Source organism: Mustelus asterias, chromosome 5 (assembly GCF_964213995.1).
Source record: "Mustelus asterias chromosome 5, sMusAst1.hap1.1, whole genome shotgun sequence".
NCBI lineage: Eukaryota > Metazoa > Chordata > Chondrichthyes > Carcharhiniformes > Triakidae > Mustelus > Mustelus asterias.
Window position 1 is genome coordinate 114,361,640 of NC_135805.1, and position 14,369 is coordinate 114,376,008.

Consider the following 14,369-nt stretch of genomic DNA (forward strand, 5'->3'; position numbering starts at 1 on the left):
ATACCTTCATTTCAAATTCCTCGCTCCAATATTTTAGCAGAGGTGACATCTATTTAATAGACGAGTGATTAATTTGATACAAGCTATTAAGCATTTGTACAAATAAAATGTCAGAGTACTTTCTAGGATTATAATGACAAGTTCCTTAAAAGATTACAGAGAAGTATACTTTACAGAAAAGATCAAGTATTGGTGGATTACAAGCAAGGAAATGTAACAAAGTAAGTTGTAAGAAAGGACACCCATTCTACCCACCTTCTGGTAGCACCGTTGCGCTCTCTGTATAATTAAAAATTCAAATATAAAAAGATTGGTTGTTTGTAGCAAGCTGTCAGCATCCAAGAACAGAAAGATGCTCAAGAATAAAGCAACAGTCACTATTATTTGCAATTAGCTTTTTAATAGTGGAGATTATCTTTTGCATTGTGGTTTCCTCTCCTGTGATCCAACAATTATATTTTAAACAGCTGAATAAGTTATTGACAAGGTCTTAAACCCTATAAAAATTTACTTTATATCCTCTAAAACATCAAGTTTTTTGTACAAAAGTTGGGTTAAAAATCCTACCTGTCATCCACGACATTAGCTTCTTAAGGCATTTGTGTACCTTCTGGCCAATTAATTGATCAATTACTCTGGCCTCATTTTTCCTTATCGCATCTCAATTTGTTCTCCTTGACTAGCTTCCTCTTCCCAGTAAATTTGCTGATGACACCAAGATTGGTGGAGTAGTGGATGAGGTGGAGGGCTGTTGTAGGCTGCAAAGAGACATTGATAGGATGCAGAGCTGGGCCGAAAAATGGCAGATGAAGTTTAAGACTGAGAAGTGAGAGGTGATTCATTTTGGTAGGACAAATTTGAATGCGGATTACAGGGTCAATGGCAGGGTTCTGAGGAATGTGGAGGAATAGAGAGATCATGGGGTTCATATCCACAGATCTCTGAAGGTTGTCACTCAAGTGGATAGAGCCGTGAAGAAGGCCTATAGTGTGTTAGCTTTTATTAACAGGGGATTTGAGTTTAAGAGCCGTGGGGTTATGCTGCAACTGTACAGAACCTTGGCGAGACCATATTTGGAATATTGTGTGCAGTTCTGGTCACCTCACTATAAGAAGGATGTGGAAGCATTGGAGAGAGTGCAGAGGAGATTTACCAGGATGCTGCCTGGTTTGGAGGATAGGTCTTATGAGGAAAGGTTGAGGGAGCTGGGGCTTTTCTCTTTGGAGCGGAGGAGGATGATGGGCGACTTAATAGAGGTTTATAAGATGATGAGGGGGATAGATAGAGTGGACGTCAGAGACTATTTTCTCAGGTGAATATAGCTGTTACTAGGGGGCATAACTATAAGGTTCATGGTGGGAGATATAGGAGAGATGTCCGAGGTAGGTTCTTTACTCAGAGAGTGGTTGGGGTGTGGAATGTACTGCCTGCTGTGATAGTGGAGTCGGACACTTTAGGAACTTCCAAGCGGTTATTGGATAGGCACATGGAGCACACCAGAATGATAGGGAGTGGGATAGCTTGATCTTGGTTTCGGACAAAGCTCGGCACAACATCGAGGGCCGAAGGGCCTGTAGTGTGCTGTACTGTTCTATGTTTTTTTTCCCAGTGACGCTCCATCTCTGGAATCAAACTTTCATTATTTACACTGAAAGTGGAATAAATGTAAAGACAGTGCCTGAGACATGTTCATGAGCTGTTCAAAATGGCTGCTCAGTTCAATTGTTCTTGTTCGTTTTATTCAGGTTGTTGAACCATGGTGATGTTCACTAAACTAAGTCATATTCTATTTCTATACACTAACAAACTCATACTTCAGCAAACATCATAACTAAACAGGGTTAAATGAAAAGCTTGGAATAGCTTTGAACTATGGTTATTTGTTTTAAGTATCTAATAGTTGCTATCCCACTGGGCCCCTCTCTTCATGGGTCTCTTTTTCAGGCCTAGAGTAATTAGCCCATTAGCATGGTTTCTAGGGAAATGAAACCTTAAGCTATTTTCAGTCGAATTAACTTATAACATGAACCCGCTCCTTTACTTATTTCAAGCTGATTTTATATAACATATATGTGGCATACAGCTATATTTTTATGATTCAGGAAATTAGAAGAGTATCAAATGTACCAAATTTGAAGCTGCCCCTTTTAATTTGTCCCTAAGTTAATTTGAGTTCGTTTACTTGATTGGTATCGAAAGAAATACCAAATTTGATTAGAATGGCAAATTGCTCACTACAATGCAATGCAACTAATTGCCACTTACAGACTAATCATTAGTGAACCATCAGTGATTGGTAGATACCCTTTCAAATCAAAATTGTACTGTAGGTTACATCAGTTCTTGTCACAAGTGTTTACATTGGTTAAGCCTGCAGAGAAAACATCCATAACTAGTTACCAGAATTCAGGTGTAATTTGACATTTCAAAGTTACATTATAAGAAGCCTCGGTTAATAATGAACTGCTGTGTGATATTTAGCTGTTTGTTTCAGAATAATCAGATACATTAAAACATTCTCAATCGGATATTTTTTCTCACCTTTATTAGGTTCAAAAAAAGACATTGCTAAGGCTGAAAAGATTCGGGAGCTCATTTGCTCTGTGGATTAAATAAATTTTTACTCATTCTTTTAAACCAATTAGAAGGCAGCTCAAGTTTACCCATAATGCATGGCTGGTATAATTGAGTAGCCAATCAGAACAAAATTATAATGATGCTGAATAGCTGTGAAATTGAATTGACATACAAATATTTCAAATGGACAGAAAATTGCTGGCTGCTCGCCCCCGATTTTCAAATAGGTTGCCTCCTACATTGTGAGACCTCAGGAGAGGTGTGGTAGGTGGAATTTTCCATTCTAGAAAGTCTGGCAATGGCAGTTGGGAAGGTTGGTATGATTCCTGCTGGGTGGCAGAGTGGTGAACATACAAAATTTCTGTTTTTCAGCTTATTAGTTATGCATCCACGAGGAGCTTAGCAAATCAGCCAGGGACCCGGGTTCGATTCCCAGCTTGGGTGACTGTGCAAACTCCGCATAGACATTCTCTCAGTGACTGCGTGGGTTTCCTCCGGGTGCTCCAGTTTCCTCCCACAGTCTGAAAGATGTGCTGGTTAGGTGCATTGGCCATGTAAAATTTTCCCTCAAGTGTACCTGAACCGGTACCGGAGTGTGGTGACTAGGGGATTTTCACAGTAATTTCATTGCAGTGTTAATGTAAACCTACTTGTGTCACTAATAAATAAACTTATAAACTCATGGCAGGGGCAGACAGGTCATTGCCCACTTCATGGGGTCAAAGGTCCTGGCACGATACTTAAAGGGCATCCAGAAACACATTCGCTGATCACAGGCCAGAAGCTACTCCCACAGAGTCCTTGTGGCCACAACTCACAGTGAAGAAGCTGGCAGTCGTGAGCAAAAACATCCTGGGATTTACACAGGTGCCTCTGGCATTGCCTTTCACTCATCTCTAGATGAGGTCACTGCAGGTGATATACCCATGGTCAGGCCAATGCTCACTATTAGAGTCATGCATGTTCGGCAGCATCTTTACCTCATAGGGGCTCCACTACCTCTTGCTGCTTAGGCTCTTGCTCCTGCTGGTCTTGTGCAAAAAGGTAATGGGCTCTCCTTCTCATCTGTGGATGGCACATTGGCACAGTGGTTAGCACTGGTGTCCCACAGTACCAGGGACCCAAGTTCGATTCCCGGCTTGGGTCATTGTCTGTGCGGAGTCTGCATGTTCTCCCTGTGTCTGCGTGGGTTTCCTCCGGGTGCTCCAGTTTTCTCCCACAGTCCAAAAGACGTGCTGGTTAGGTGCACTGCCCATGCTAAATTCACCCTCAGTGTCCCCAAACAGGCGCCAGAGTGTGGTAACTAAGGGATTTTCACACTAACTTCATTGCAGTGTTAATGTAAACCTACTTGTGACACTAATAAATAAACTTAAATTAAAACTCATCTGGATAAGAGCCATTACCAAGGCAGGGTTGCCTACAGCCTGCATCATTGATGCCTCAGTGAATGTGTGAATGAATTGAAGTGATACATTTAGTCAGCGCGTCACTTACAGGTTTCCCTTCATCTCAAAGTCAGAAGGCCAGTGCAACTCCCTTTATCTGGTGTCCGTCTAGACAGAGCATCACAACCCCATGTCTTCCAGATAAAGCATCTTCTCGAGGACCCAGAGATGGGTATTCCTGCTGTTCATACATGAATGTATTTAGAGACATTGCTCTTTGACCAGGGTGATGAGAGCCATGCGCAAGAAGCCTCGTGAGAATACTTTTCTGCTTGTCTTCACTACCCGTGACCATTCACCTGGGAGTTGGAGTTTTGGATTCGTGAGTTGGCTGCCCTCCACTAGCCATGTGCCTTTGAGATATCCACCTCCTCCCTCCTTCCATTCCTCAATCCCTCCATTCCTCCCTCCGTCTCTGCTTCTGACTGCAGCCAATGGCAAAAGACACAGAATGAACAACAGTTCCACAATATGCTTGGATCTTGATGTTCTGAGACCCATGAGAATGTAGGCTTCACCGTAGTGAGGAGAACACAAGTGAGTATCACTCCACCCACCCAAAAAGACCCTTCCCCCACGCAGGGGGATCTCACTGCCTAATTGCACGGTTAAGGTAAAATTGGAAAAAATGACGCGCCTCAACTTTCAAACTTGCTCCAGCAACTTTGACCCTCCCTCAGTCACTCACCATCACCCTTGACCCATCCAATATCATCATTTGCCTTCACTCTGTCACCTTGAACCTTCTCCTGTTACCCTGGAACATCTAATGAACCATATCCATATGCCATTCCCTCCAAACAGAGTCAGCACCCACAACTGTCCCCATGCCCACTCTTATCCTACCCTCTCCCATTATCCAGGCACCTGTCTTATCCCCTCACTGACCCACCCAATGAGACCTTCACCTATCAGACTTCCACCCCACCCTGCCATCCTACCCCACCTCAGTCCCCACTCTGACTGACTGTCTCTTCCTGTCACCACTGCCCTGAGTTCACCCCCCAGGACCCCACCGTCAACAGCACCGACCCCTTCCCTCGACTTTCACCTTCCTTCCCCAGACACATGCCTCATTCTTCCCCTATAAGTTTGCCTCTCTTGTCCAGCCTTCACCCCACCCTTCCAACCTGACCCCTTCCCTCTCCCCTCCCACCCTCCAGCCTTCGCTTGCTTCCCTTGACCAGCTTTGGCACAGAGTTTGTTAATGGCACTCAGGTGAAGGTATGTGATGTCCCCAAGAAGGAGAAAGCAACATCTATGGACTTTGAGATCATTGATGGAGTGAAGCTCACCGGGTGCATGCTACTTATATACAAATCGTTCTAAGCTCTCGCTGGCGGAGCACTTAAATTGGAAGGGTAACATAATTCTGACAAATTGGCCTCTTAATGAAGTGCAAATGGATGTAAACATGGTTCCTGGGATAGATCAGCAGGAAACCCGACCCACCTTTAACCGCCACAGTCAGGAGAACAACATTTCAAACTTATACACTGATTTTTTCCATCATTCCACATTTAGTGGCATGATTCCTACCACTGGTGAGAGAAGAAAATTCCTGCAAGTGTCTTGGAACCCTTGGCTAAATATCTATCTTGAGTAAATACATGGGGTGACAGGGATAAGGCCTGGGTGGGATTGTAGTCAGTGCAGACTCGATGGGCCGAATGGTCTCCTTCTGCACTGTAGGGATTTTATGATTCTAACCAAAGTCAGAAACTGCCGAAGCCTCTCTTGGGGCTTCAGGTGTTCTACACTCTTGATGGGAACTCAATTATTGTATACCTATTGGATCCCTTTGGACCCAGGCAGAGACTGCTGAGTTAGCACTACATTCTCCACTGAAGAACATTCATATTTGACTGAAGGGACTTGTCAGTTTGTGATCAGAGATTTGTTTTGGTTTGACTGCTGGAAGTGAAAGATCAAACAGAGGTAGGTGTGTTATAGCAGCTCAAAATTCTGTGATTTTATTCAGTTACATAATTGGTTTGCTAACCTCTAATTTTCGACTGTATCTTCCAGATTCTGCACTTGCCCAATGGCAAGAGATCTATACAAGATAGTCATGATGTGGAGATGCTGTTGTTGGACTGGGGTGGGCACAGTAAGAAGTCTCATAACACGAGGTTAAAGTCCAACAGGTTTATTTGGAATCACGAGCTTTTGGAGCGCTGCTCCTTCATCCACTCATCTGATGAAGGAGCAGTACTCCGAAAGCTTGTGATTCCAAATAAACCTGTTGGACTTTAACCTGGTGTTGTGAGACTTATGACAGTATACAAGATAGTAATCAGGAAGTTGCATCGGCAACCTTGACAGCACAATAAACACTTATTCTGCCTGAGATATTGTTGAGTACTTATTCTTTCTGTACGGGGCAATTATGTAGAGCTCATGCTTCTTCCTTCAGAGAAAAAAATGTAAAAGGCATCCCTTCAGGGTGGGCTTCTCAAGCACAAAGTCAGATTGAGAGTTTGCAAGGCTGTTCGTTGCATTTGCACTGTCAGGTTAATGGTGTTTTGTTATTAATAGTTACCAGCAGCAGAAGTTTCTAACTTGCTGGGTGTTCATCATAGCTTTTACTTGCAGATTGACAAACACAAAGCCAAAGTTACCAAAACATCCTATGCTCCACAGAACTGTAGCTAACCTTATACAAATAATGTAAACTGCTTCAGATCTCCATGGTGGTACTTTGCTTCGTCTTTATTGAAAGCCCACATACAGAAAAAAGGAGACATGCAGAAACTTCCTAATGTCACACAAACATGTCTTTTTACAATCCAGAGAATTCCAGTTTTATTCCTGAACATAATTTGTAACATTTTTAGGTTACATACAGACGCCAGTGTTGCAACTCCAGACTTCCAAGTTACATAAGATTAATGCATTCTTTATGTTACTAGCAGGTATTGGGAATATCTGGATAAACAGATAAATTGTCTTCATGCATGCAGTAGCTACTGTTCCACTTCACTGAATGTCTGAAATGAACAATTTCAATTAAGTGAAAAATTACTGAAAAATTAACATTTGCATTCATTTCATTCAGACCTAGCGAATCATTGTGGCTAAAGGATTTTCCATTAGTTGTACCCTGGGTAGGCCTTTCTTAAAATATTATTTCTAGCCTTTTCGGTGTGGTGGATGAGTTTATTTGTCTAAACCATAGGGACACTGACAATTACACTGATTCAACAATCATATTCCTGGTTTGTTGCATAGAAGTATGTTTTTAAGTGGCTAAAAGTGAGCAATTTGTCTGTAACAATTTTTTTACTAAGACTTTAAGGACAGAAAAGGAAAGGCCTGATTAAATTAGACCAGACCAAATTAACTTGAATAAAAAAGGAAATCAGAAGCACAAAGGAACTTGGGGTTCCTTGTTCAAGATTCTCTTAAGGTTAATGTGCAGGTTCAGTCAGCAGTTAGGAAGGCAAATGCAATGTTAGCATTCGTGTCAAGAGGGCGAGAGTACAAGAGCAGGGATGTACTGCTGAGGCTGTACAAGGCTCTGGTCAGACCCCACTTGGAGTATTGTGAGCAGTTTTGGGCCCCGTATCTAAGGAAGGACGTGCTGGCCTTGGAAAGGGTCCAGAGGAGGTTCACAAGAATGATCGCTGGAATGAAGAGCTTGTCACATGAAGAACAGTTGAGGGCTCTGGATCTGTACTCGTTGGAGTTTAGAAGGTTGAGGGGGGATCTTATTGAAACTTATAGGATACTGCAAGGCCTGGATAGAGTGGATGTGGAGAGGATGTTTCCACTAGAAGGAAAAATTAGGACCCGACGGCACAACCTCATGCTAAAGGGACAATCCTTTAAAACAGAGATGAGGAGGAATTTCTTCAGCCAGACAGTGGTGAATCTGTGGAGCTCTTTGCCGCAGAAGGCTGTGGAGGTCAGGTCATTGAGTGCCTTTAAGACAGAGATAGATAGGTTCTTGATTGATAAGAGGATCAGGTGTTTTGGGGAAAAGGCAGGAGAATGGGGTTGAGAAAAATATCAGCCATGATTGAATGGCAGAGCAGACTCGATGGGCCGAGTGGCCTAATTCATAGAATCCCTACAGTGCAGAAGGAGGCCATTCGGCCCATCGAGTCTGCACCGACCACAATCCCACCCAGGCCCTACCCCCACATATTTACCCACTAATCCCTCTAACCTACGCATCTCAGGACTCTAAGGGGCAATTTTTAACCTGGCCAATCAACCTAACCCGCACATCTTTGGACTGTGGGAGGAAACCGGAGGAAACCCACGCAGACATGAGGAGAATGTGCAAACTCCACACAGACAGTGACCCGAGCCGGGAATCGAACCCAGGACCCTGGAGCTGTGAAGCAGCAGTGCTAACCACTGTGCTACCGTGCCGCCTATTCTGCTCCTATGTCTTATGGTCTTAACAGCGAGAGAACTAGAAAGCAAAGATAATATGGAATGTAAGAATTACAGTGTAAAAATAATTAAATTGTTTAATTTAAACAAAAATTAGTTGGCTAAAATTTTATTTTTTTTAGTGGGCTTGGGTTAAGACCATAAGAAAATAGACATTTCCCTACAATTTTCCCACCGCTGGAGACATCCCTTTACCACATACATATATTTCCTTGCTTCTAATCCCACATTGATACTGGTAAGTCCCTAGGAACACAACTCCGTTATGTTTAGTGAGACTGATGGAATTACAATATGAATTTGTAAGTACCAAGTATCAATGTGTCATAATTTGCACACACAAACAATTGCTAAGTACCCTAATTTTAAGACAATCTGTCAAGCCTATAATCTTTCACCCAGAATGAAATGTCTTGCTAATTTCCAGGACACAAATGCTATCCTGTACCACCAAGTCTATTGATACCTGTATGGTTTCCCACAACACCAGCTAAGGATCGGTATGTAGTCCATTCATTCAGTGCTCATGATTAAGCACACCATTGCCATGTTGAATATATACTTCAGTGCCTAGGCTGATCTAGAGCATCCTACTATATATATAGTCCCGTTAGGATCTCATGGACTGCGGTGACAATGTGCTGTAAATTAACGGACTGCCAAGAGATCAGGAACAGCAGGAGTTCAAGAAGGCTGTAGAGGTCAACCAACTGAAAGCTGCAAGAGACTTCTATGTGCTTGCCATACAATAAACCCTAATATTATCCTTCTTTCTACCATAAATTTGCTTTCATCTACAAATGCTTCTCCATGTACATCTATCACAAAACACCCACTTATGCACCTGATGAAACCAACTTCTAAACCTTAACCATGCATGTTCAATAATATGTTTGTGTGCCTAATGCAGATTCCCACTCTGCTTCCCTTTAATCACATCGTGTGAAGAATGAGTCATCTGATAGAGCTTTGAACAATGAGTCTCTACTTAGTTGGCTAATATGTTGTTATTCTGATGTACCTGTTTGCTTTTATAGAAAATTATTAGATTCCATATAACATTTAAATTTTTGCTATTAGCTGATTGGAATATTAACTTTATTGAAGCCACAATATCTGTGCACATATTTAATAATAACTTAGTGTCATTACTCAAGTCTGTTTCAATTGTGTGAAAAGTGGGTGTGTAAGCAGGTAGGGGTAGAAATTCATCTTGAACCATGGCACAAGAAAGGCAATATTAGAACGGCTGCTCATTAGACCTAGCGACTGATATTCAATTCCATTGCAGCTACTGAAGTGAAATATTGGGGGCGATTCTCCCCGAAGTGCTGAATTGGTGGGAAAACTGTTTAAGATCACAACTGTTTTCTCAGTTCAACTTCACACTCAAATCTCCGCACTCTGTGCACTGCAGAGGTCCCAATCGTGAATCTCATTAAAAACCCAGGGGGGCGGGGCCTATTCACGCCGGAGTCTGACAGTTCCGGAATTCTGCGCATGTGCAGAGGCCCCGATCTGTCGGTCTCCCCATTTGCTGGCCAGCTCAATCGCTGGCCCCCCCAACAACCCCTCACAGGAGTTAGGCCTCTTCCCGGGAGGCAGGCCCCCTCCCGGCAGACCAAACCCCCCCAGTCCGCCTCGATTGCTGGTCTCCCTCCAGCCCAGACCAATCCCCATGCAGAGTGGTAGCAGGAGCCCCTACCCCCAATGATTGCCCCTAGGCCAGGCCCACAATAGGCCCTACCCCTTGGCACTGCCCAATGCCCAATGGGCAGTGGCAAGGTGTCCCCTGGGCATGGGCACTTTGCCCCTAGAGCTGTGCCAGGGGGCACAGACTGACACTGCCAGAGTGCCCATGCCCAGTGAGCACCATCCCCCCCTGCTGCCCATCCCTCTGAGGGGCCCCAATTGTCCCCCCTTCATTCCGGCGGGGTCTCCCACTAGTTCCCGAATGTGGGGAGCGACTCTAAACCCCACTGGAATGAAGTATTCCTGGTGGGGTGGGAGATTCAATCGGGACCAGCAAGTTCCTGATAATGAAACGCTAAACATATTTAAACTACATTTTTTAAAAATTCAAATGACTTATCTGTCTTCCCACCAGTTTCCAGCGTGGCCTGGACTCCGACTCTAGGAGATGCGTTCCGGCACATGCGCAAATCCCGGAAAAAGGCCGATGATGCACATCTCCCAGCCCGACTCGCAAGAAAAGTTGCAGGTCACGATGGGAGAATCATCCCCATCAGGTGCTGCGTATAGCAGGCGGACAATCTGATATTGCCTGTTTTGACCCAGACAAATTTTACTCCATAATCTTTGTACGAGAGGAAGACAAAGCTCCCTGTGATACATAGATTGTTCTGCCTGAGGCAAGGCTAGCGCATAAATATAGATACCATAGCCAACAAACATAAAAGACACAAAAAGGTAATGCATTGAAACTACTATAATTCTGTTCTCAGATTGAGATAGGTACTTGTTTTCCACCCTCACAGTACTTTACAGTAAGTTTCTGAACTAAATTGTTGTGAGCTTAATTATCTGGTGAACAAAACTTTATTACTCAGAGTCAACAAGGTGTGTGAGATAGCCGGTTGCTGTCTTGCTATTGTAACATCCTTGGACTGAGTTGGCATTCATCCCATGGCATAGCAGGTCGCATCTCTTGAGCTTTGGCATTGGTAGCCTGGTCTTCATATATGCAACTGAATTTGAAAGATTTGGAGGAGCTGGTGAGAAGGCCTGTGCTGCCATCCTGAGAGACAGCACAATTATTCATTCATTGGGCACTGTCTCCAAGCATCGTTCTTTCCCTTACTCCAGCAGTATCAGCATTGCTGATGTATCAACAAATGGTTGCTGTTAATTTCAGTTGTCCAGCTGGCATGCTCAAACCATTCCAGGTTAGTGGGAAAATCTGACAGCTGGAAATGAAACTAGTCAGCTGCTGATTCCCCATGAACTGGTCTCACTCACCCAATGGCATTGCAAAGCACTCACAGTATTGTTGGGTGAACATGGAGCTGGAGCTGGGTCTTCACACTGTTGAGAGAAGCTGGTCACACCGTCAGTGCACACACAGTCCTGATCCTCTTCGGTCAGCTCTGCTGCTGTTCAAACTCTGTGCGGTGCTGAGCTCAGACATTCCCCTCATTGGTCTGTACTTTCTCCCTTTTGTTGTGAGTGAACTTGTCCTGCATAAAGACTGATGGACAGACTGTGAGCTGGATGAATGCTGAGGCAGATCATATGGATGCCTGTCTTGTGTGGGTGCTGAGTGGACCTGTGTAAGGACTGAGGACATGAGCTGCACAGCACGTGAGAGGAGATGAAGATGTCAAAGTATGTGTGAGTCAGTGGTGATGTTCTTTGTGGTAATATTGTGTGAGATTCATGTGGACTGTAACCTACAAAGGCTTCATGGGCTTGTGAGAGTGTAAGTTGAGAGTGAGGAGAAGGTTGACTTACCCTGGTGGAATTGATGAGATCATTCATCCTTTATCTACACTGAGGTGGTGCTGACCGAGCATCCCACCTCCTCCCAAGCCAGATTGGTGAGATTAGTGGACCTGCTTCTCCCATCATGGGGAAGTGGATTTCCAGGTATTCCTCCACAGTATCCAGAAGAACCCATAGCGCTCTGTCACTGAATTTGGGGCACTCAACCTCCAGCTTTTGGGGGCCACATGCACCTGACCTGGTTTGCAGATAGTTAATGATGCACGTGTGTTTTTTAAATATGGCGCCTGGGAAGATGATCTGATTAATCACAGTGGTGTACGCGAATCGCAGCCTGCCTCACCACAGGAGCAGACATGCTTCCTGTTCATGCATGTATAATGAGCTAAAAAGCTCATGACTGGGGCAGGAATTTAGCGCAGGAATTTACCTCCACTTTACGCCCATTTTGCGGTGGGAAAATGCCGTAAAATCGAGCATAAAGCCGCTGGCGCGAATGGTGCAGGTTTTCATGGCCAGCGGGATTTTACAGCAGCCGGAGTTCCTGCGCGGTCAGCCTCTTGCTGGAAGTGGGCGAGAGGCTGATTAATTTATTTAAATTTATTTGAATATTCATTTGAATGTGTTTAGCGAGCCCGGTGCTCAATTGTCCGGCTCCCTTGCCTTTATGGCCTCACCGGGAGATGCTCTCGCCAGTGAGGAAAACAGCTGCTCCCCATGAACAGGGAACAGTCGTGTTGGCCTCACCGGTGGAACTGGAGGCAATTGAGGCTGACAGCAAGACGGGCTGCCCATTGGGCAGTGACAGACTGGCAGTGCCACCCTGGCACCTTGAAATGCCAGCCTGACAACTGGGCAATGCCAATTGGGCAGTGTCGGGGTGGGGTCAATGGGATGGGGGCAGTGACAGGGGTGGAGCCTGTGGGTGGGCAAGACCAATGGGGGCAGGGCCTGTGCAGGGAGGGGCCTGCTGCCACTCTGCACACGCTCGGTGGGGAAGGGAGGGAGCTCTGCGATCAGTGGTGGAGGGAGGGGGGGGGGTCCGCTGCCACTTTGCATGTGATCAGTAGGGGAGGGAGGGGTTGCAATCGGTCTGAGCAATGGGGCCGCTTTCTGTCTGGGCGGCACAGGGGTCGCGATTGGTCTCGGCAGCAGGGTGGTTGACAGGGGCTGCATCTCAGGCCGCAGGCCCTGGGATTGCCAGAGGCAGGGGGGAGCTGTTTGAAGCTGCCTACTGAGACCAGGGCCTGACAGCTCTCTCTTTCTCTGTCAGACCCCTGCTACTGTTAATGCGCATGTGCAGCATCAGAGGTCTGCACATGTGCACTACCTCCCTCCAAAGTCTGTCAGGGGCGTTAAGCCCTGCCCACAACCTCTCTGGCCAGTAACAGACTCGTCCAAAATTTTGCAGAGTGCATAAGATTGGGCCTGAAAACTCACTCAAAAAACGATCTGGAACTCTCCCAGTTTCACGCCTGCCCGACACTTAGAAAAAATCTTGTAAAATTCCACCCTTAGATTCTGGACTGGAAAGTCCCACCCATAGAATTTACAGCACAGAAACAAGCCATTTGGCCCAACATGTGACATTGTTAATGTTCCGTGCAAGCTTCCTCCCCCTCGAATCCCTGCATCTCAAGGAGTGTTCCACTGGCAACCTACAGTCTTCAGATAACGTATAGCATGGCCTGTAACCTCCATGGAATGGCAATCAGAATCAGATTGCTACCCCACTTTTAGTTATACCTTGAAATTCACCGTTTTTTTCACGCCTGACCTTCTGACTGAGGCGCTAGTGCAGCGGATGCCTGAGGCCTTATGTTGAGGGCTGGAGAGTCAGAGGTAATGGAGCCTTGTCCTCTGTTTTACAGCACTAGCTGCCAGAAAGCAGGTAAGTTTATGGTTCAGTTACTTTGCCAAGCCAGGGCGAAAGTCATTTTGTAAGGTAAGTGGGTAGGATTGAGGAATAGGAGCAGTGGTGGGAGTTGGGGTGGGGTTGGTTGGTTGGGGGTTAATCAGTTGATTGGGGGCTGGTTTGGTTGGCTAGTGTGAGAGGGGGCATGGTCAGTTAGGGGTTCTCAGTTGGCCGGGGTGGGAGGATGATAAACTGGTATGTCGGGGTAAGTTGTTAGTGGGCAAATGGGGGTCATGTTGTCAATGGACAATTCGGGATCGGATAGTCAGTAGATAACTGGGGATTGGGTGGCCAGTGGGAAAGTGGGGATCAGATGATCAGTGGAAGGAGAGGTCCTGTGGGGAATAGGGGATTGGAAGGCATCCCATGCGAGACAAGGCTGGTTTGGGGATTGGGGTTAATCAGGGAGCATCCCGTGGTATGTTGGGGTGAGGTGGGGGCTGTATTAAAAGTGGTTTTAATTCCTCGAACATTTCCTGGGTAAGTATTACTGTAAGATAGTCAGAATCATCTGAAGTTTGTGATTTATATTGTACTTTCAGATGGCTCCCATTCCAGGCCAC